The following is a 25,539-nucleotide window of genomic DNA, read 5'->3' on the forward strand; positions in this document are numbered from 1 at the left end:
TTACAAACTCGTGAAATTTCAGTTGTACATTATTGTTAGTCATGTTGTAGGTGCACACCTTCACCCTTTGTGCCCTCCCCCCCCCTTTCCCCTGGTAACCACCAATCAGTTCTCTTTGTCTAAATGTTAACTTCCACCTATGAGTGGAGTCATACAGAGTTCGTCTTTCTCTATCTGGCTTATTTCACTTAACATAATACCCTCGAGGTCCATCCATGTTGTTGTGAATGGGACAGTTTTATCCTTTTTTATGGCTGAGTAGTATTCCATTATACATATATACCATATCTTCTTTATCCAATCATCAGTTGATGGGCACTTAGGTTGCTTCCACGTCTTGGCTACACATTCTCTGTTTTTACCTCAACAACTGTGCAGACACAGAGGTGGAGCCTCCCTCAGCCTGGATTACTGAGTGAAAATGACATAGATCAGAACCCTCTGCTGACCTACAGTGAACATGCAATGTGTGCAAGAACCTTTGTTGTTCTAAGGCATTGAGATTTAGAGACTGTTTGTTACCATGGCACAGCCTAGCTTCTCGTCTTTAATATACATGCAGTTGTGGTTGTAGCCATATGCACATTCCCCTCAGCCCACCAAACACACACATTCAGGACCGAGGGAAGTTGACTTTCATATGAGATGGTATCTACTCCAAATGAAATAGCATTGTCTAAGTGGCACATCCTTCCTTCATGCTTTGATTCACCTTGCATTCCAAAGTTACAGGCAGCTCTAATTCAGGCACAGAATTTGCTTACAAGCAATGATCATCTTGGAATGGTTCCCAATATATTAACTTCTGACAAATATGTTCTTTGTATAGCTCCCTTGGTACCCCTAAAGTTCAGGAAAGAGGAAAATGCAAAGATAGTCTGCTTGTCCACTGAAGAACAGCCTCTTCTTCTAGTTAAAAACTGGGCTTGGAAAAGCAAGGCTTTGCATAATTTGCTAGAGTCAAATTAGAGATGGATGTTCTGGCCCTAATGATGATGCTGAGATTGGAAGTCACGGGGTCACTGCACCAGCATCACACCTACTCACAAATGTACAATTAGAGGTTATACATATATAAAGAGAGGCTTCTGTATTATTTTCTCCAAGCACAGCCTCAGTCCCCCATCCCTGTTATTATAACCATGTGGTTAGAATAAGTAATTTTATTCTATTTATTTTGAGTTGGTCGAGGAAGTCAATAGAAACTCTTATTGCTTTTGTAGGCATCATATACAATAATGGGTCTCAATCCTTATTGCACAGTGGAATCATCTTGGAAGTTTCAAAATTGTAGATACCTAGGTCCCACCCTCAGATATTCTGATTTAATTGGTCTGATGTGGGTCATGGACCTGGTAATTTTTTTTAAGCTCCTTAGATAATTCTGATATATAGGTGGCTTGGAGAAGATTGCGTGGGTTTTTCCAGGAAACAGACTCTAAATTGGAGATGTGCATGCTGATAGTTTATTTGAGGAGTGCTCCAAAGCTCACCATTAGTTGGGCAATGAAGAAGCAGGTTTGACAGAGGGAGAGGTTGAACTGTGATGCAGTCACAACAAGGGCCTCAGTTGACCCCATGGGAAGCTCCAGAGCTGGAATGGCCCTTCAGAGTTGTCCTAAATTGGGGCAAGGGGGCTACACTTCAGTTCCTCCACAACAACTAGTCAGTGCATTTGGCCACTCCACTGGAAAAGGGGCAGAACATTGGGAATGAACAAAAAAAGTCTGTGCCATCATGGATTTTACTCTATAGTTGAGGAAGTCAGAAATAAGTATATAAATATAGAAACAATATAATTAATGAGAGGAATCAATGCTATTAATGAAAAATTTTTAAAGAATGATATGTTAGTGACTTGGAGAGGCAGCATAATGTCATGATTAAAGGTAAGGACTCTGGAAACTTACTGTTTGAGTTCCAATATTGGCACTGCCATTACTTGCTAAGACCCAAGGAAAATTAAAACCTTTGTGACTCACTTTATGGAGTTTCCTCATCTGTAAAATCAGAATAATAGTAACTACAAAGTTGTTGTAAGGACTCAATTATTTAATTTGGTTTGTTTCTGTTAATTTGTGAGTGCTTGTCACATAGTTCCCAGAAAGTGTTAGGACTTAATCTCATTATTGTTACAGGGCAGGGAGGTAGGTGGTTAGGGAAGACCTTGTTGAGAAGGTAACATTTGATCATCTTCTCATTCAAACTGAATGATGAGATAGAGCTCTGAAGAGGCAGAATGTCACAATTATAGACAAATGGAAAAGCAAGTCAGAAGCTCTGGGGAAAGAGCTTGGCTTTATTCCAGGAACAGAAAGAAAGCCAATGTGCTAAGAGTGAAGTGGAGGAAGTAGGTTTGAAAGCTGAGAGATAGGTGTGGCATGATAAGAAACATATATTTGGTCTTTGTCCCCAGTTCTTGACAGAGTGCTCTACAATCTTTGGGATTTCCTGAGTGATAGGGGTGATTTGAAGGTCTTCTCTTATTCATAAAAGCCCCTTTTAAGGGTACCTGAGTTTATGCTAATTAAGTTACTCTTGGTGGGCCCCTAGATAGCTTCAGGATGGGGGTTGGTTGCCAGAGGAATCAACCATGTGATTAAAGGGTTAGAACTTTCAGCTCCAGCCCTGGACCTCTGAGGAGGGGAGAGAGGCCGGAGATTGAGTTAATCTTCAATATCCAATGATTTATTTAAGAGTCATACCTATGAAATGAAACCTCCATAAAATCCTTAAGTGATGGAGTTTGGAGAGTTTCAGAGTTGGTGAACACATTCATGTGCTGGGAAGGTGGCACATCCCAGCTCCATGGGAACAGAAGCTCCTGTGCTTGGGACCCTTCTGAATATTGCCTTATGTATCTCTTCATCTGGTTGTTCATTTGTGTCCTTTATAATGAGCTGGTGATAGTAAGTAGAGTGTCTTCCTGAGTCCTGTGAGTCATTCTAGCAAATTACCAAACCTGAAGGGGGAATTGTGGGAACCTTTAACTTTGTAGCCAAGTCAGACAGAAGTGTGGTTACCCCAGGCACCCAATATTGTGACTGGCAACTAAAGTGAGGGCAGTCTTGAGTAGTTAGTGTCAGAACTGAATTGAATCGAATCGAATTGAATTGAACTGAATTGTAGGACACCCAGTTTGTGTCCAGAGTTGGAGAACTGGTTGTCAATGTGGAAAAGCCCCACGCTTTTGGTGTCAGAAGTATTGTGAGAAAAAATAGCTCAGTAGGCATTGACCAGATCAGATTGGGCAACAATAACTGATTATCCGTTTATGTGTCTATATCACCACCACCACCCTCTTGCCCCAGACAGTGACTACTTTAGGAAAGAGACTGTAATGGATGCTGTGGTATACTGCTATACTGCCCAGATGCCCCCTTCAGGACTGAAGTACCAATTCCCTCAGCTGCTGGGAGTGCTGCTGGCACACAAACCTTAGCTGTCAGCCTTCGTCCTCAGAATTACCATTAGCTGAAGAGACATGCCTCACCCAAGATTACACCTCCCGTCTGAGGGAGGCCTGTATCCAATGGCTGGTTTGCTTAAGTGTATAAAGGCCCAGCCCCCTCACTTCAACTGGAGACAACTCTACAGGGTCATTCCAGCTTCAGAGCTCACCATTAATTTCACTGAGGGTTTTCTTGTCACTATATCACAGCCTAACATTGCCTGCTGCCCAATCTCGCTTCCTTCTTATCTTTCACAGGTGCTAATCCCAAGATTAGTCCTTAATAACGTTCCTGCATGCTAATCTTCATCTCAGAGCCTCCTTTTTGGGACCACAATTTGCAATAAATACCATGTCTTAAACATCTTATTACACTCAGAGCTGAGCACACATCCCAGAACTTCAACAAATATTTGCCATGTTAATAAATAAGTGACAGAAAATGGTGGGAGTGAGTACCAGGATGAGTTGGATAGCCATGGTCTGAGTGATACAAAGGAGGAGAAATAGTGGAGGATTGTTAAAAGGAGGTGCAAAACCAGAAGAGGGAAGAAACCTTCCAGTCTTTTCCTTTCTGAGAAGTTCAGCACCAGACTTAAGACAGTGCATACTTACTTGAGCTACCAGAACAGCAGATCTTTGGGAGATGAAAATAAACATGTCACTACCAAAAAGTCAACTATTTACTTTGTGGGGCTCTTATGTCTACCCTCCCCTAAACCAAGAAACAAAATGTGATTATTTCATTGATTATGTGAACTCTTTCTCCTCTGTTCATTTAATACACCCCAAATCCTGAGATAGTTCAGTAGGATTGCAACCAGGTGAATGGCAGAGAATTCTAACTGTCTTGAAGAGCACACAGTGATGCAAAGGGCTTGCTGATATGTATAGGAAATGGCAGATGTTGAATTATAATGTTGTACACCTGAAACATGTAATGTTGTATAGCAACTTTACCTCAATAAAAAAAAAAACCCAGAAAAGCAGAGGTTGCAATCCTAATACCAGCCAAAATCTGCAAGGAAAAATGGACAGAAACACAATAATAATAGACGAATTTAATACACCAATCTCAGCCCAAGACAAGTGAACAAAAAGATCAGTAAGGATATAGAAGACCCAGAAAACATCAATAACATAGGTCATGTGGTCTTATGCTGAATTTTACACTCAAATTCTAGAGAATATGCCTCTTTTTCATGCACACATAAAAATTCATAAAAACAAACCATAAATTATGTCACAAAAACCCCTCAATATGTTTCATAAAGTAGAAATAATACCACAAAATTTTCACAGTGCAATCACAAAATCAGATAACAAAAAGGCCCTTTCACTTGAAAAATTTAAAACTCTATAAATCACTCTTTTGTAAAAGGATAAACATAAATCAAAATCTTGGAATTTTTCATATGTAACAATAATGAAAATATTGTATATTAAAATATATGGGAAACAAAGTGATGATCAGTTTTAAAAGATTATATCCTTAAGTACTAAGCACTAAAAATAAAAGAATGCATATAAATGAACTTAAATCTATAAAATGAACAGCATCATGATTCAAAAGAAAGCAGACAAGGAATTAATAAAGATAAAAGGAGGGATGGATGAGGTAGAAAACAGAAAAACAGTAGAAATAATAAACAAATCAAAATTCTGTCCTACAAAAGTCAACAAACTAGACAAGCCACTAATTAACCTAATTAAGAAAGAAAAGGAAAAATCCCAAATATACAAAATAAAAATAAACAAGGAGGAAATAAACATTGAGATAGAGAACGACATTTTACTCGGTATTAAGGTATTGTGGTATAATACAAAATAAATATCTGGTCTTTGCCCCTGTTTCCTGGCACAGAGCTCCTAAAAGTCTTGGAATCTCCAGAGTGATAAAAGTGTCTTCTGTATGCTAAAGAGTTGACTGATGACTGGAAACCCCTAGACAGCTTCGGGGGGCTGGCCACCAGAAAGACCAAGCCGTGGTTAGAGGCTAGAGCTTTCAGCTCCCTCACCTCCCACCTCCGGGTAAGGGAGCGGGCCAGGAGATTGAGTTCAGTCACCAATGGCCAATGATTTAATCAATCATGCCTACATAATGAAACCTCCACAAAACCCCCTAAATGACAGGTATGGGAGCTTTCCAGGTTGGTGAACACATCACTTTGCTGGGAAGGTGGCTCATCTGGAAGCTTTGCACCCCATCTCCCTCAATATCCTGCCCTATGCACTTCTTCCATTTGGCTGTTCTGAGTTGTGTCCTTTATAATAAACTGGTAATAGTAAGTAAAGCACTTTCCTGAGTTCTGTGAGTTATTCCAGCATGTTATCGAATCTGAATTCGACTATCGAATTTATAGCGAGTCAGTCAGAAGTATGGGTGGCAACCTAAGTGTCTGAAGTGGGGGCGGTTATGTGGGACAGAGCCCTTAACCTGTGGGGTCTGTGCTAACTCTGGGTAGTGTCAGAATTGGATTGAGTTGTTGGATACCCTGTTGGAGTTGGAGAATCAGAGAAATGGTGTTGGTTGCAACACCACTTATTTGATGCTAGGACAACAACTTTTCAGGTATGAATAACTTTTTCATGTGTATTTCTTTTTTTTTTTTAAAGATTTTATTATTTTCCTTTTTCTCCCCAAAGCCCCCTGGTACATAGTTGTATATTCTTTGTTGTGGGTTCTTCTAGTTGTGGCATGTGGGATGCTGCCTCAGCGTGGTTTGATGAGCAGTGCCATGTCCCCGCCCAGGATTCAAACCAACGAAACACTGGGCCGCCTGCAGCAGAGCAGGGGAACTTAACCACTCAGCCACGGGGCCAGCCCCTTCATGTGTATTTCTAAGTAGGTGTATTAAGCAATGTACATGACACTTTTCGCTTTTCCCCTTTGGATAAAGTTCTTTTTTTTTAATTGAGGTAACATCGACTTATAATGTTATATAAATTTAGGGTGTCCATCATTATATTTTGACTTCTGTATAGACTGCACCATGTTCACCATCAAAAGTCTCATTTTCATCCATCACCATACACATGTGCCCCTTTACCCCTTTTGCCCTACCCTACCCCCTTCCCTTCTGGTAACCACCAATCTGTTCTCTCTATCTAGGCGTTTGTTTGTTTATCTTTCACATGTAAGTGAGATTATATGGTATTTGTCTTTCTCTGTCTGACTTATTTCACTTAGCATAATACCCTTAAGATCTATCCATGTTTTCTGTATGTGACAAATTTTTCCAGATCACACTTATATTAAATGCAATAGTGGAACAGTTCCTACCTGAGGAAGCAATCCTTCAAGGTCCAAAGTTCCGCCAGTTAGTACCTTCCTCTTGCTAAATAGTATCATTGGCCATCAGGTAAAGGAGAAGCAGTTAGAGGAAGGACAGTCACAGCTGTGTCATCAACCAAGCTATAGTGCTAACCACGAATACTGACCCAAGTGAAACTTCATCAGTAAAGATACAACACTGGTCAAATAATCCCGGCAACTTCTTTAGACATTAATGCTTTGTAATAAGATCAGGGCTCATTTATCAATAGCCAGCTTCTTTATAGGTTGGGTTTAATGATTTGAAATACTTATTTATGTTACTCCCTCTCACTGTCAACAACTTCTACTAAGCATCCTCCAGATAGGGAACTAAACATGGAGGAGACACTGTTGATACCCTGTCCCATATTTTCTTTGGCCTACCTCAGTTCTTCTGAAGCTCCAAATAAAGACAGTTATCAGCACCTGTTAGCTTTCCAACTCAAGCATCTGTGTCTGTCTTCTTCCCTGGCTGAGGGCTTTCTCCAGCATGGAGGCCTGGTCTGCCACACACAGCCACGACATGGAAGAATGGGGGAGTTTATGTTGAGACAAACTCAACCAGTGAGAGATGGGATCTGTGAATAAATGCTCCAGCCTCTCCCCTGCTCCACTCAAGTCCTTGGGAAGTTTGTTCCACATGGTTTTTCAGAGGTTCCCTGACAAAGTGAAGCTCCAGTTGCCCACAGTAGTAACCTGCTCATGAACACACACTTGATTAGCTTTCCTCTTTTCTTTTGTCACTTCCTCACTTCTGCTTCTTGTGCTTACCTCCCAAATAAAGTTTGCATCCACTTCTTCACCTAAGAGGCTGCTTTCAAAGGGGGCCAAAGCAAGACAAAATATATTTAGGGCATGCGTTGATTTCCACATTCTTATTTGAAATAAATTAGAATAAGATAACTTACGTCAAGTTCTTAGGCAGAAACTATCAGCCCTCTAAGGGTTGAGAACGTTTTTTAAAAGATTTCTTTAAAACCTTACAAATCAATATCTGGCATTGTAGAGAATACACAGAAATCACATTTCTAGTAACCAGTGTTATAGCCTGACTGTGAAAGATCTGTTTTCCCTCTTAACATTTCTCAAATCCAAGTTAAAGACTGAATCCTTTGGAGGCCCTTTTATTGAATGAATAAAGAACCTGTCTCCATCATTTTCTTCAATCAATCTTCCTTCGTGAAGATGTGATAATCTTTCAAAAGCAAAAAGCAAAGCAAAGTGATTTATTTAAACATGCATACCAGGTGATCACCACCTTAGTTATCTTTTCAGAAATGGTAGCAGTTCAGAGGTTTTTCTGTGCTCTAAGACTGAAATTAGTCATGGATTATAAAGAGAAATTTGCTTTCCTGAGTTATGAGATCTTGAAACACAATGAGTAATGTGTGGGTGCATGGCCACTCTCCTAAGCTTGAGAGACAGCTGAGAAAAATATACAGTTATTATAAAATCTGTGTTTACTGAGATAAGGGAGTTTCAGAGAGGAAAATCAGATGGAAAGATAATGGCCAACATTTGCAAATGTTTTTCTAGTAAATGTGATCAAATTGTGAAATCAATCTGTCTCTTGTTTGGCATATCTCCAATATGCAGAGCCTGACACTTGCTTCTGAATGAAGAACTTATCTCCAAGGGTCAGAAATATTTCAGTTCACATATGGCCAAAAGGTTTTAAATTATGACTGATTTGTTTTCATCCCTTCACTTGCTTTTTGTTTTGAAAATGTCTTTCACATAGAACGCTTTTCAATATGCTCCATTAAACACTCAAGTTAGGTGTTGGTGTTTGTGGACAGAATATCTGTTTTGAAGTAAATGCCAAGTTTGATCAAGATCTATTACAATTGGTTTCTCATAGCTATTTATATTTCTTTCTGGGTAGGTAAGATTGCATTCAGAAATCACGCAAACCTTATTTCAGAGCCCCTTATCATTTCCTGGTGCTGGCCCTTCCCTAAAACCAACTACTGTCCTGGAACTACTGTGGTGTTGGGATAATCAAAGCATATGAAGATACTCTATTCTATCAGAATGTTAACTGTCTTAAAGATTTAGGAAATTTGAATATTGTCATTATATTCAGATCTGATAATGGTTCACTGTATTATTAGAAATATAATTTCTTATTTTCTCTGTATCTCTTGTCACAGCCATAGAAGGGAGATAAAACCTTTCTGCCTCTTCAGTTATAGAAAGTCATCGTTATCATCGGCCATTGAAAACATTTATTAAGTATTGATTTATGAATGGAGCTAAGTTTGGCAGACAAGGGGCAGATCATAACTTCCTTTGGAATATGGTTAATTTCCTCCAGTGCACCACTATAATAGACTGAATATACTTATGACTTACACATAATTGAACAATAAACATTATCTGAAGGAATAAGCATAATGTTCAGGTGTTTGCATTATGTAAAAATAAAGAGTTAACTGAATTTCTATGGGAATTAGTGAGTGGAAAGTACATTTTATGTTTGGACATGATAATGGGAAAACTTGTTGACTCAGGCAATTAATCCGTGAAGGCTTTACTTAGCTCTTGGAGTTTTAAAAGCAGTGATGACACTTGACAGTGATATGGTGAGGTTAAATGGCCCTTTTTGGTTGTCGTTGAGGAAGATTAGCCCTGAGCTAACATCTACCGCCAATCCTCCTCTCTTTGCCAAGGAAAATTGGTCCTGATCTAACATCCGTGCCCTCTTCCTCTGTTTTATATGTGGGATACCTGCCACAGCATGGCTTGACAAGTGGTGTGTGGGTCCGCGCCCAGGATCCAAACTCCTGAACCCCAGGCCGCTGAAGCAGAGCGTGCAAACTTAACCACTACACCACCGGGCAGGCCCCGAAACGGCACTTTTAACTGAAACGACACTGACCCCTCTACTTCCTTAGCTCACTAAAGTGTTCCTTAGGGTCCAGTAGGTGGCAGGTACACACAGAAGAGAGCTTCTAAATTATAAAGAGCCAAAGTATTCCAAAGGTACTCTTATTTCAAGGTTGAATTGGGTAGAAGACTGAGGAGAAAGAGAATCTGTTAATTCTGATGTTGTTTTCAACAAATTGTTATGCTCTTGGTAATACTCCTAAATCCTTGATGATTCCTGCTGCGCAAATTTATTTCAAACTGAATATTCGGGCTGGCCCTGTGGCCGAGTGGTTAAGTTTGTGTGGTCTGCTTTGGTGGCCGAGGGTTTCACAGGTTCAGATCCTGGGTGCGGACATGGCACCACCCATCAAGCCAGGCTGAGGATGCGTCCCATGTAGCACAACCAGAAGTACCTACAACTAGAGTATATGACTACATGCTGGGAGCTTTGGGGAGAAGAGGAAAAAAAAAAAAAAAAAGAAGTATCCAACTCAAGAAATAAATGTTAAAATAGATTTAAAAAAATGAACATATAACATCAAACCACCTGTAACAAGCAAATGGTTTGAAAATAGGGAGGAAACAACCACACTGGTGTTTTAATGAAATTAATCTAAATTGTAGACAAAAAAATATATATCTCATTTTGTTCATGGATTCAAACTCTTTAGGAAAAAGAGCTATTTTTTTAATTATTCTGGCTACTTTAAAATATGACTTTAAGTCACTAGCAACAATAAGAGTTGTCTAATATTAAAATTTCTCTAGTCACAAACATTCTGTGAAATTCAAGGGACCTAAAATTCCATTTAAAGAAAGCAAACTGCTTATGTGAGAGAAAAATAAAGAAGCATTCAGTGGAAAAGTATAATTTTCAGATAAGAAGAAAAAGTCATGACAAATGGAGCTTGTGCTATGTAAAAGGAATATCATATAATTTTGTTTCTATGTCACATGTGATGAAAGGAACCAGAATTTTGAAAAGGCCACTGGAACCTTATCTCCAATTTCCCTATTCTAAAACAGCCTGGCAGAATAGAGACTTGAGATCAAGATACAATATATAGGTAACTAGTCACCAAGTCTTCAAGTCTCTCAGTCACTGCTGAGTTATCTAAAGGACTGAGTACAAATTGCTGGAAAGGGCAAGTGATTATTGAAAGTTCCATATCAATTCCTTTTCACTCCCCCCTACCCTTTTGGCATACATTTTTCATAGATTCGTGTATCTACCACCATAATCAGGATACAGAATAGTTCCATCACCCCCCTAAAAAAGGACCTCATGCTATTCCTTTATAGTCACATCCCCCGCCCCCTTCCAACTTCTGGCATCCACTGATATGTTTTATCTTTCCAGAATGTCTTATGATTGCAATCATGCAGTATGTAACCTTTACAGCCTTGCTTTGTTTACTTAGCATGATGCCTTTGAAATTCATTGATGTTGTTCCATGTAGTAATACTTTATTCTTTTTCATTGCTGAGTAGCGTTCCATTACATGGGCATACCCCAGTTTGTCTATCCATTCACTATTTGAAGAACATATGAGTGCTTTCCAGTTTGGGGCAATTATAAATAGAACTACCATATACATTCATATACTGGTTTTTGTACGAACATAAAAGTTTGTACATACATAATTCATATATAAAAGTTTTCATTTCTCTAGGGTAAATACCAAGGAGTAAGATTGCTGGATCATATGGTAAGTGTGTGTTTAACATTATAAGAAACTGTCAAACCATTTTGCAGAGTGGCTGTACCATTTTGTATTCCTACTAGCAACATATGAGCATTCCAGTTGCTCTCCACCTTTGCCAGCAGTTGATATTTTCAGTATTTTTTTCTTAGCCATTGTAATATGTATGTAGTGGTATCTCCTCATGGTTTTAATTTGCATTTCCCTAACGGTTAAAAATGTTAGATATCTTTTCATGTGTTTATTTGTCATCTTTATATGCTCTTTGATAAAGTGTATGTTCCAGTACTTCGCAAATTTTTTTGAAAATTTTATTGAGATAATTGTAAGTTCACTTGCAGTTGTAAAAAAATAATGTGGAGAGATCCTTTGTACACTTTACCCAGTTTATACCAATGGTAACAATTTGCAAAAGTGTAGTATAATATCACAACCAGGATATTGACATTGATACAATCCACCAATCTTACTCAGGTGTGTCTACTTTTACTTGTACTAATTTGTATGTGTGTGTATTATGTTCTATACAATTTTATCATCTGTATAGGTTTGTGTATTCATCACCACAGTGAGGAAACCGATCAGCTCCATCACCACGAGGATCCCTGGTATTGTCCTTTTATAACTCCACCCACCTCCCTCTTGTGATCCCCTTCCCCAATTCCAACCACTGTTGGCAATCACTGTTTTGTTCTATATTTCTAAAATTTATCATTTCAAAATGTTGAATCATACAGTACATAAACTTTTGGGATTGCCTTGTTACACTCATCATAATTTCCAAGAGATTCATCCAAGTTGTTTTGTGTATCAGTGGTTTGTTCTTTTTTATAGCTGAGTGTGTATATACACACCACAGTTTAACCATTCATTCATTGAAGGACATCTTGACTGATTCCAACTTCTGATTACTACAAGTAAAGGTGCTATTCATGTACAGGATTTTGTGTGACCACATTTTCATAATTTTGAGATAAATGCTCAAGAGTACAGCGTTGGGTCATTTGGTAGTTGCACATTTAATTTTATAAGGAACTGCCAAACTGTTGTCCAGAGTGCCTGTACCATTTGACACTCCCCCCAGCAATTCAGGTGATCCAGTATCTCCACATCCTTATCAGAAATTTGTACTGTACCTTTTCTTTGTCATTCTGAAAGGTGTGTAGTAATATCTCATTTTGGTATTAATTTACACTTCCCTGGCTAACAATGTTGAAGATCTTTTCATGTGCTTATTTGCCATCCATATATCCTCTTTAGTCAATTTTCTTTTCAAGACTTTTGCCCACTTTCTGCACAACTAGAAGGAGCTACAACTAGAATATACAACTATGTGCTTGGGGGCTTTGGGGAGAAGAAGAAGAAAGAATAAACAAAGATTGGCAACAGATGTTAGCTCAGGTGCAAAAAATAAAAGACTTTTTCCCATTTTCTAATTAGATTGTGTTTTTACTGTTGAGTTTTGGGAGTTCTTTATAGTTTAGGTAATAGTCCTTTGTTAGACATGTGATTTGAAAATATTTTTTCCAAGTCTATAGATTGCATTTTCATTCTCTTCATATGCGCTTTCACAGAACAAAAGTTTTTTGTTTATTGATTTTTGCTTTTGTGGATCATATTTTTGGTTTCAAGTCTAAAAAATCTTTGTCTAGTACTAGATACCAAAGATTTTCTCCTTCTTTTCTCTAAAAGTTTTGCAGTTTTAGATTTAAGTCCATTATCCATTTTAGGTTAATCATTGCATAAGGTGTGAGGTTTAGGGCAAGGTTCATTTTTTGCTTATGGAGGGCAAATTGCTCCTATATTTCTTGAAAAGGCTATCCTTCCTCTGTTGAACTGAATTTGAACCTTAAATCAACTGCTTGTACTTGTGTAGGAGCTATATCTGTGTTCTCTATTCTAATCCATTAATCTACATATCTATCTCTTGACCAATACCATACTTCCTTGATTACTGGAGCTATATAGTAAGCCTTAATATTAGGTAGAGTGAGTCCTCCCACTTTATTCTTCATCAAGATTATTTTTAACTATTCTAGGGCCTGTGCCTTTCCCTATGAATTTTAGAATAAGCCTGTCTATGTCCATAAAATACCTTGCTTGGATTTTGATAGGAATTGTCTTAGCTCAGTATATCAATTAAGAGAGAATTGAGATCTTTACTATGTTGAACCTTCCAATTCATGAACATGGTATGTCTCTCCATATATTTAGGTCTTCCTTGCTTACTCTCATCAGCACTTTGTAATTTTCAACATATAGATCCTGTTCATTTTTGTTAACTGTATACTTAATTCTTTCATTTCTTTTCAGCAATTTTAGTAGTATGGCATTTCAAATTTTGATTTCTGCATGTTTCTTGTTAATATATAGATATGCAATTGATTTGTCTATGTTGGTCTTGCATCTTGTGACCTTAAAGAACTCACTTATTAGTTCTACGAGGTTCTTTTATAGATTATTTTCTTTTTTTCTTTCTTCTTTTCTGATCTGTATACCTTTTACTTCTTTATCTTGCCTTATTGAATGGCTAATATTTGCATCATCATGTTGAATAATAGCAGTGAAGCAGACATCCTTATTTTGTTTCTGATCACAGGGGGAAAACATTCATTATTTCACTATTCAGTATAATATTAGCTGTAGGATTTTTGGCAATGCTGTTTATCAAGTTAAGGAAGTTGTCATGTTTCTATTTTCCTGAGAGTTTTTATAATGGATAAGTGTTGAAATTCATCAAATGCTTTTTATGCATCAGTTGATAAGATCATGTGATTTTTTTTTTCTTTAGCCTGTTAATAGGGTGGAATACAATGATTTTTAAAAAAATATTGAACTAAACTTGCATCCCTGGGATTAATCACAGTTGGTCAAGAATAAAAATTCTTTTTATATGTTTTATACATTGTTAGATTCAGTTTGCTAATATTTTGTTAAGGGCTTTTGCATGAAGCTTATGAGAGATATTAATCTATAGTTTTCTTTTTTTTTTTGGTTCTGTCTTTGTCTAGTTTTGGTTTACAATAACAATAGCGTCATAAAGTGAATTAGGAAGTGTTCCCTCCTCTTCTATTTTCTCCAACAGATTGTGTAGAATTGGTATGAATTCTTTTTAAACATTAAGTAGAAATTTCCAGCGAAACCATCTGTGCCTAGAGATTCTGTTTTGGGAGATCTTAAAATTATGAATTCAATTTCCTTTAGTAATTACAGGGAAATTCAAATTAGCTATTTAATATTAGATGAGCTGAAGCAGTTTGCATTTTTCTAAGACTTGATCCATTTTATTTAAGTTGTCAAATTTATGTGTGAAGAGTTGTTTCAAGTATGTTATCATCATTTTGATGTCTGCAGGGTCTTTAATGATATACATTTTTTTCATTTCTAATTTAGTTATTTGTGACTTTTCTTTTTTTACCTTTGTCAAGTCTCACTAGAAGTTTGCCTATTTTATTGACCTTTTCAAAGAACCAGTTCTGTGTTTCATTAATTTTTCTCTATTGTTATTCTGTTTTCAATTTCATTGATTTTTGCTTTCATCTTTCTTATTTCCTTCCTTCTGCTCATTTTGGGTTTATATTTCTCTACATTTTTAGGTTCTTGAGGTGGGATCTTAGATTATTGATTGGAGACTGTTCCTCTTTTCTAATGTACAAATTTAGTGCTGTAAATTTCCTTCTTAGCTCTGCTTTTTCTATATGCCACAAATTTTGATAGTTGCAGTTCATTTTCACTCAGTACAGTGTATTTTCTAAAATTTCCCTTTATACTTATCATTAGCAATAAATTATTTAGGAGTGTGGTTTTTAGTTTCTAAGTGTTTGGAATTTTTCTGTTATTGATAGTTGGATTCCATTGTGGTCAGAGAACATTGTATAATTTCAATTCTTTTAAATTTGTTCAGATGTGTTTAATGCCCTGTCTTCTTTTATGTTTCACTGGCACTTGAAAAGCATGTGGATTCTGCTGTTGTTGAGTGGAGTATTCAATGTTAATTAGATCCTCTTAGTTGATGGTGATTTTGAATTTTTCTATACCCTTGCTGATTTTCTTTCTAATTGTTCTAACAATTGTTGAGAGAAAAATGTTGAAGTCTCCAACTATTATTGTGACTGTCCCTATTACTCTTTTCGGTTGTATCAGTTTTTGCCTCCATATATTTTGTTGCTGTGTTGTTTGGTACACACATTTTACTATATCTTCTTGGTGGATTGAATCTTTTATGATTATATCATGTCTCTGTCTCTGGTGATTTTCTCTACTCTAAATCACCTTATCTGAAATTAATAAAGCCACTCCACTTTCTTTTGATGTATTTTATCATGATATATCAATCTGTCTATATTGTATTTGAAGAGTTTTCTGTAGAAAGCATATAGATGGGTCATATTTTTAAATCTTCTCTGCCAATCTTTGTCTTTAACTGGCATATTTAGACTCCATTTACATTTAATGTAATTATTGAGATATCAGGGCTCAAGTCTGCTGTTTTATTTTTTCTGTTTATTCTCTCTGTGTTTTCTTTTTCTGTTTTCTTTTTCCTACCTTTCTGTGGATTATTTGAACCTATTTTATTATCCATTTTGATTTATCTGTAGTGATTTTGAGTGTATCCTTTTGCACAGCATTTTTAGTGTTGCTCTAGGTATCATATTATAAATGTATAACTTATCACAGTCTACTGATATTGACATTTACCAATTTGAGTGAAGTGCAGAAACATTACCTTCCTTTACCCTCCCCTTTTTATAATATGATTATCTTAAATATTTCCTCCATAGGTATTTAGAACCATATCAGACATTGTTATAATTTTTTCTTCAATCATCAAACATAATCTAGAAGACTCAAGAGGAGAAGTAAAGTCAATATATTTGCCAAAATTTTTGCATCTTGTGATTTTTCTTCCTTCTTGGTGATCCAAGATTCCTTCTTTAATTGTTGTCTTTCTCTTAATAAAACTGCCTTCAGCCATTCTTTTGGTAGATTTGCTGGTGACAAATTCTCCTAGTTTTTCTCCATCTGAGAATGTCTTTACTTCCTCTTTACTTTTGAAGGATATTTTCACTGGATATAGGATTGTGGGTTTAGAGTTCTTTAAGCACTAGACAAATATTGTATCACTTCCTTCTGGCCTCCATGTTTTCTGATGAGAAATCCTCTGTCGTTTCAATTGTTGTCCCACTACAGAAAAGTTGTTGTTTCTCTATTACTGATTTCAAGATTACTTGTTTTCAATTTTCAGAAGTTTGACTATCATATGCTTTTATGTAGATTTCTTTGTAGTTCACTCAAGCTTCTTAAATCTGTGGGTTTATGCCTTTCACCAAATTTGGTGGGTTTTCAGCCATTATTTCATCAAGTAGTTTTTCAGCCCCACCCATTTTTTCTCTCTTTCTGGGTCTTTGATGACATAAATTTTAGATCATTTTTTTTATCTTCCAATAGGTTTCTGAGAATCTGTTCATTTTTTTCAATCTGTTTTCTCTCTGTTGTTTAGATTGTGTAATTTCTATTGTTCTATCTTCAAGTTCAGTAATTCTTCTCTCTTTTCCTTCCTTTCTGTGCTTGATCTTATCTACTGAGTTTTTCTATTTCTAAGTTCTAAAATTTCTATTTGGTTCTTCTTTATATCTTCCATTTATTTGCTGAGATTTTCAATTCCTTTGCTGAGGATTTATATTTTTCATTTCAAGCATGTTCATAAGTGTGTTCAAGTGTGTTTATAATTGCTTCTTGAAGCAATTTTATGATGGCTGCTTTAAAATCTTTGTCAAATAATTCTAACATATCTTTTGTCTTTGCAATGAATTCTATTGTTTATCTTTATTCATTCAGTTTGAGATCTTCCTGGTTCTTAGTATAAGTAGTTTTTTTCTACTGCAACCTTGACATTTCGCATATTATTTGAAATTCTGGATTCCATATAAAACTTTTGTTTTAGCAAGCTTCCTCTGACACTTCAGAGGGGAAAGGGGAACATTGCCTCATTATTTCCAGTTACAGATAGAACTCTAGTTTCCCCACTTAGCCTTGTTTGACATTTGAGGAGGAGGGAGCTCATCAATACTGCTGGGCAAGGGTGGGAGTTTCAGCTTCCCACTAGGCCTCCACTTATATCTCCTTGGCTGGGATTGGTAGGAGTGCCTCAATACTATTTACATGATCTCCACTGACACCATGGGACGGGCCGCCTTGTTATCATTGGGCAGTGTTGTAAATCTCAACTGTCTGCTAGAACCCCTCTGATACCACCTCATTGGAGAGGAGTGGTGCCTTATTAGTATAGGTAATGGAGGAAGTCCAGGTTCCCTGCATGGTTTCCACTGACTCTGTGGTTTGATGGGGGGTCCTTGTACTGCTTGGTGTGGATGAAAGTCACAGCTCTCTTCTTGACCTTCTCTGACACCACACTTGAATGGGGGTTGGGATGCCTCACTACAGCCTGGAGAAGTTGGAAGTCTAGGCTCCCCACTTAGCCATTCCTGGCATGGGTAGAAGTCAGGCAACGGTTTTTTTTCCAGTGATGTTTGGCTACAGTAGAAAGGTTATTTTCTAAAAGTTTTGTCAATTCCTAGGCTGCTTTTTGTCTAGTTTTTAGGTTAGAGAGTAGAATTTTTTCCTTTTACTTTTATTGTGCCATTGGCATTTCCTAGTTCCTGGCTTCTCCAGCATCCAGGATGGGACATAAGAGGCCAAAAGAAAATCCAGGGAACTTACCACCATATCACTCTTTGGGTCCTAAGGTCCTTAGCAGATCTGCATTTTTCTCTCCATCTTTCAGAGCCTTATGTTTGTTATATTCACAATGTCCAGGGTCTATAGTTGTAATTTGTGGGAGGAATAGGAAAAAGTATGTCTACTCCTTATTCCCACATGTGGGTCTATTTTTGAACTCTATTCTGTTCCATTGCTCTATGTCTCTATCCCTCTGCCAGTCATACTCTCTTAATTACCATAACTATATAGTAAGCCTTAAAATCAGGCAGTGTAATTCATCTCACTTTATTCTTCTTTTTCAAAATTGCTTGTTATTTTCCTTTCTTTGCCCTTCCATATGAATTTTAGAAATAGAGTCTGTATCTATAAAAATATTCTGCTGGGATTTTGATTGGAATTTCATTAAATTACTAGAACCATTAGGGGAGAATTTACACCTTTACTATGTTGAGTCTTCTAACCCATAAACATAAAATACCATTCCACTCATTTAGGTTTCCTTTAATTTTTTTTCACCAGCATTTTGTAGATTTTAGTATACAGATGCTGTGCTTTTTAGATCTATACTTAAGTATTTCATTTTTTGCAAGTATTTTAGGTTGTATTGTTGAAAAATTTTCTATTTCCAACTGTACATTGCTGCTGTATATAAATGTGATTGATTTTTGTGTGTTAACCTTGTGTCTTGCAACATGCTAAATTCACTTGTTAGTTCTAGTGGAATATTTTTATAGATCTTTAGGATTATATAGGTAGACAATCATGTTACCTGTGAATAGGGACAGTTTTATTTCTTTCTTCCCAATTTGTGGGCCTTTGTTATTTTCTTACCTTTGCACATGGGCTAACAACTCTGGTATGATGTTGAATAGTAATAGAGGGCTATAATTGCCTTGTCCTGACCTTAGGTAGAAAGTACTCAGTTTTTCATGCTTAAGTATAGTGTTAGCTGTATGTTTTCTGTGTAAACTTTAATTAGCTTGTGGAATTTCTCTGCTATTACTAGTTTGCTAAGAATTTTTATTATGAGTGGATTTTGCAACTTTTTTCAATGCTCTCTGCATCTGTTGATATGATTATGTATTTTTTCAACTTTAAACTGTACATATAGTGGATTGCATTGATTTATTTTTGAATATTGAACTAACCCTGCATTTTTAGGATAAATCCTATTTGATCATAGTATATTATTCTTTTTATATATTTCTGAATACAATTTGCTAAATTTTTTGAGGATTTTTATGTCTATGTTCATGAGGGATATTGGAATATAGTTTTCTATTTTTGTACTTCTCTTACCTGGTTTTGATTTTAGAGTAATGTAAGTATCATAAAATTTATTGTGAAGTATTCCCTACTTTCCTATTTTCTGGAATAGATTTTGTAGAATTGGTGTTATTTCTTCTTGAAATATTTGGTAGAATTCACCAATGAAGCCACATGGACCTAGAGTTTTCATTTTTGGAAGATTTTACCTAGGGATTAAATCTCTTTAATAGTTATAGAACAATTCAGTTGATATATTTTTAATCTTGAGTGAGTTTTAGTAGTCTGTGGTTTTCAAGAAATTATTTAATCTAAATTGTCAAATTTATATGAGTAGAGTTGATTGTAGTATTCCTTTATTATCCTTTTAATATCTATATTATCTTTAGTTATATACCCTCTTTCATTCTTACTACCAGCAATTTGTGCTTTCTGTTTTCTTTTACGTCTTACTAGAAGTTTATCAATCTTATTTATCTTTTCAAGAAGCAACTCTGTGTTTCATTGTTTTTCTGTATTTTTTTTGTTTCAATTTCTTTGATTCCTGCTCTTATCTTTATTCTTTCTTTCTTTCTTCTTGCTTTGGGTTTAATTTGCTCTTCTTTTCCTAGTTTTGTAAAGTAGGAACTTAGATTATTGATTTGAGACTTTTCTTCATTTCTAATGTAAGTACTTATTGCCATAAAATTCCCTCTTAGCTCCACTCTAGCTGCATCCCACAAATTTTGATATGTTATGTTTTCATTCAGTTAAAAATATGTTCTATTTGAGACTTCTTCTTTGGCCCATGGATTATTTACAAGTTTTGTTTAATTTTTAAGTGTTCATATATTTTCCTGTTATCTTTTTCTTATTGATTCCTAGTTTAATTCTATTATGGTCTGAGAACGTATTAATTCTATTCAGGTTGTTAAGGTTTGTTTTAGGACCCAGAATCTTGTCTATCTTGAAGAATATTCCATCTGTGCTTTTCCCACATGAATTAAAGAGAAATAAATCATTAAGAATACATGAGAAAGTCACCAAATCATATGCTAGACATATACTAATAAAATTTATTTTAAAACATTTTCCAATGGCAATGATGTATTTATTTGGCTACTTTAAAGAAATTGTGCTTAGAAACCAAGAAATAGAACATTTCTAGTTAAATAATAGAGCCAAGAGAGTGAGCACTAGGATCTCTCTACAAAACATGCCTGAACATGCCTGCAGCTTATGCTTCCAACCAGGACACCTGACCGTAGCATATCACTATCACCTGGGTACAAATACTGTTTAAAGTCACAAAATGGACAGTGAATACTATTGTGAACATCACTATTCTATCCTTCTTGAATATCCTTTTCTGAAAGAAATTTAATTTTCTATTATATATATATATTTTTTTTTTGATGATTGGCACCTGAGCTAACATCTGTTGCCAATCTTCTTCTTTATTTTTTCCTTCTTCTTCGTCTCTCCAAAGCCCCCCAGTGCATAGTTGTATATTCTAGTTGTGAGTGCCTCTGGTTGTGTTATGTAGGACGCTGCCTCAGCATGGCCTGATGAGTGGTGCCATGTCCATGCCCAGGATCTGAACCCGCAAAACCCTGGTCCACAGAAGCTGAGCACGCGAACTTAACCCCTCGGCCACAGGGCCGGCCCCTCTATAATATAGTTTTACTGTACAGTTAAACAGGATATTTAAAAATTTTTTATGGACTCCAATATCTATATCATAAAACTGTATTTTTACAAGATAAATTATTGTTATGTTATTGTTGGTAATTACGCTAATAAATTGTAAAACAATCTCTAGTAAATTGTTAGTATACAACTAGTAAACAATTGTTAGTAAACAATTTTTAGTAAATTGTTGTGAAACATTGTTTAAGTGCCCTCCTCAAAGCACGGATAAGCAGCCTTCCTGTTCATTTTAGGAGCTAAACGGCTTCATGTGCCATTTTGGCACCGAATGATCACTCATAGCAACCAAGCTGTCTTGGTTTCTATGTTTTGAAAACACACATGGGTCTCTAATTATGTCACAGTTGATTTTTGTCCAGAAAGTTGTCTGTTATGTCTATCTTCTTATGTACATGTCTTCTTATTTTGGCCATCAGGAAACAATTCCTCCATAACAGAAGGCAGCATCAGCCACAGCCTATCCTGAAGAGCACTAATGTCAAGAGGAAGAAGAACAGTGCAAAGGAAAGGATGCTGTAGAGGCTTTGAGAGCAGTCTGGTTTTCAATATATGCCTGTTACGGGTTGAATTGTGTCCCTCCCAAATTCATACGTTGAAGTCCCAGCTCCTAGTACCTCAGAATGTGACCTTATTTGGAGGTAGAGTCTTTACCGAGCTAATACATTTAAAATAATGTCATTAGGGTGGTCCCCATTCCAATATGACTGGCGTCCTATGAAAAGAAGAAATTTGGATACAGAGACAGACACACATAGAGGGAAGACAATGTCAAGACACAGGGAGAATACGGCCATCTACAAGCCAAAGAGAGAGGCCTGGAATAGATCCTCCGCTTACAGCCTTTAAAAGGATCTAACCCTGCCAACACCTTGACTTTGGACTTTTAACTTCCATAACTGTGACAGAATAAATCTCTGTTGTTTAAGCCATCCAATTTGTGGTACTTTGTTCCAGCAGCCCTAGAAAATGAACACAGTGCCAAAAAGCACAAAAGCCACAGCCATAGGTTTCCAGCCAAATATCATTATGGGAGTGTAGTTCAGCACATTTTCCTGTGGTCACTTGAGGAAAAAAAAAAGACAGAGAAGCTGCTGGAAAGATTTCTCTATAATTTTTCTCTTTCAGATTTGGACGAGACTGTGAACTGGATAACAACTTACCCATCTGCAGTAGTGTGCCCTGCTGCTGTTTTCCAATGGCAACTGAGACATCCCTTTGATAATATAGCTCCTGGATCTTTTTCTTATTCTAACTCTTCTAGCTATTCAAGAAATTAATCAGTTAAAGTTCAAAGGATTTCCCAAGTTGAAGACCCTTAAGCTAGAAAAAGGCAATAAGCCCAAGCAACTACTGTGAGACTTGACATGTGTCCCTCAGCAAACTTTACATTACACAGGACTATTTATTGCCTTAAACAATGAAGATAGAAGGAAGAAAACAATGTACTGAAGATAGATATATAGCTTATTCCTCTGTGTGAGGATAGATTTAACTTGCTCCTGGAGTGGGATAACTCTATGCCTGTCTACAGGGATGCCTGAAACTCTGGTAGTGACTGTTGGCTAAGATAAGGATAATATGTGCTAGTTAATGATTTATAATATGCTATTTGAAGCTCAAAATTTTCTTGGAGACATCCTGTACTGGCTTGTTTACCTTGGTTAGGGATCTATAGATTGAAGGTTTGCACCTGGTTTCATTGTTCACATGGTCTGGTTTTAGGTGTGACCAGAGGAGTATTAAAGATCTCTCAGTGAACCTGTGTCTCAGCTTCATTGGAACTAAGATACCTTGAATATATCTTAGTGGGCCATAATCTGAATGCAAAGCATATTCTCTGTAACTGAGAAAGGACTCTGAGAGGTGCTCCTGGACATATCAAAACCCTCAATGATTGACTATACTTTCTTTCACCTGCTGTACTTACTTTTATTAAAGCCTTATGTTGTAAGTCCTTTCAATTTTCTGACCCTGTGTGATTGTTATACCCTTAAACCCTAGATGGAAACCTGAGAACTTGGTCCCTTCCTAAAATTTACATTGAAAGGTAAAGCAAGCACTAGTCCTGGAGACTGAAAATTGCAAAGAAAATGGTAAAGTAATAGGGGCCCCAATCTTTGTTGGGTTTTAAGGCAAACTCAAAGCCTGGATAAGAAACAATAAAGATATCTGTGGAATCCTGGATCTTAGTTCTAGGTGTAAGTGGAGGGAAATTGAGGAGTAACACAGGCATAGAATAGACACTATTGGGTCATCAGATCCCAGTCTCTCCGCCTCTGTCAGTAACATAACTCCAGATAGGGGTGGGGATTGAGCCTGCGGGTGAAATTAAAACAGGTCTGACAGTTTTTTCTACTGGTTCACTTGACTTCTATTCTTCTAGAGACTGTTTCTGGGGCCAAAAGCATTACAGGATATAAGGGAGTAAAAGCTAGAGCATAATGAAAATTGCACAATTAACTCAAGGTCATCTGCCAAAGACACACATTCTAAATAACCATTAAATCCACTGCCTTCCATAAACTATTTGTTTTGAGTGTTGTTGGATTAAATTAGTCAGAGACAGCTTTATATTCTGGGCACTATAGAGGCTCTAAATAAGATGCCTCTCATGAAGCATATGTGAATAGAGGAGTTAGTTATGAAATACAAGAGAACAGCAAAAACATTTACACATAGAAAATGTCTTGTAACCTTAATCAGAATAAAGAAAGGAACAAGCATTAAGAGAATGTCTAACATGAGAGAAATGGTCTAATAAATTACGGTACATCAAAATGATGGAATATTATGCAAGTATTAAAGTGATAATTAAAATTATGTAGAAACATAAACAAGATGTTTGATATAATGTTAAATAAAACCACCAGAATACAAAGTGGCATATAAAAATATGAGAGCATAATTATATCCGCAAATTGAAGGAAATATATTAAAACAGTGTATTATCATAATTGGGAGTGGACCATTTGTTTTTCATTAAAATATACTGTTATATAGACTTTGTGTGTGTCTGTATATATATACATACTCCTTCTATGTGTGTCTATGTATATGTAGACATAAGACATTTAGTGGTGGGCACATTAGTCTGGATTTTTGGGGGATGCTTTCTTATCATTTAGAGTAACACTTTCCGTTAGAATTGCTGCAGTAATGGAAATGTTCTGTAAATCTGTACTGTCCAATATGGTAGACACTAGCCATGTGCATCTATCAAGCACTTGAAATGTGGCTAGTGTGGCTGAGCAATTAAATTTTTAAAAAATTTTAACTAGTTAAAATTTAAATTCAAGCAGCCACATGTGACTAGTGGCTACCATATCATTCTCTAAACAGTACAAGTTTAGAGCTAGAAGATGAATAAAATTTAGCACCGGGTTCATTGGTCTGGATTTTTTTCCAATGTCATTACTATTTTTTCTATAAACAATTGGAGCATTTAAAAGTACTCTGTCATTCACTTCTCCCTTTGGAGGAAGAGAGCATGTAAAAAGTGCACACTGCTGAACTGCAAAGGATAAAATAGCTCCATTTCAGTGGCGTTTTGAGACATCAATTTTGGTACATCAAAAATCTTCACTGTAATCACAAATATACCAGACACCTGCAGTTACCCAAACAGCTGCCCCTTTCTGGTACAAAATCATAAGAAACCAGAAAACCACCAGGTCATAGGCTCCTTGGCTTACCCTGGCCTGGAAGGTACATGAACAAAGGGCCCCTGCACAGTCACCAATCAAGTGAACATGAGTGGGGAAGAAAAGAGCATTAGTTCTCCCACTTGAGAAAATGCAGAGCTTCTATGTAACTGTTTCTTTATCTTTGGAATCCTGTTCTCACGTGTCCCTGGTAAATAGTGCCCTGGTAAATAGACCTGACAGGAAGATCTCATCCTGACTTCTGCATTCTTCTGCATCTTTGCACATCCTCCTTCTTCTGGATCTTTGCATATCCACCCTCTCAACCACATCTCTTCACTCTTATTCCCCACCTCCACCCTGGAATGCTATTTTCATCTTCAAAGGAAGTACTGAGTTGGATCTTGATCGATAGGAGAATTTTGATTAGAGAAAAAATTTCTTAAACTTGGTGGGATGTAATTCCCAAACTCCTTCAGGGAAGTAATGATGATTCCTGATAATATGTTTGGGGACTGTTTTGATAGAATTAAATGAAATTTTAAAAATTGGTGATGTTATTTACTAACCTAGTCAGCTATCTCTCAGGCAGCAGTCTAAATATTTTTAACCAAACATTCCTTTTCATCTTGAATCCAGTCTAACAATGACTTCCAAATCAGTTATTTTTCCTGTGTCTCTACCAAGAGTAAACTCTTTTCCTTGGCTGATTTAGAGGACTAGTCTCCTGTATTAAACTTAAAATAAAATTTTTACATAATGAATTTGTCATATACGTTTCCCCTAGGAATTTGGAGGTCCTACCAAGATGGTTCAACTCATGAGAACCTAGTAGAGTAAACTAAGAACAGCCCTGAATCAAGTAATGCCACACCAAGAAAG

Source organism: Equus quagga, chromosome 10, assembly GCF_021613505.1.
Source record: "Equus quagga isolate Etosha38 chromosome 10, UCLA_HA_Equagga_1.0, whole genome shotgun sequence".
NCBI classification, from domain to species: domain Eukaryota; kingdom Metazoa; phylum Chordata; class Mammalia; order Perissodactyla; family Equidae; genus Equus; species Equus quagga.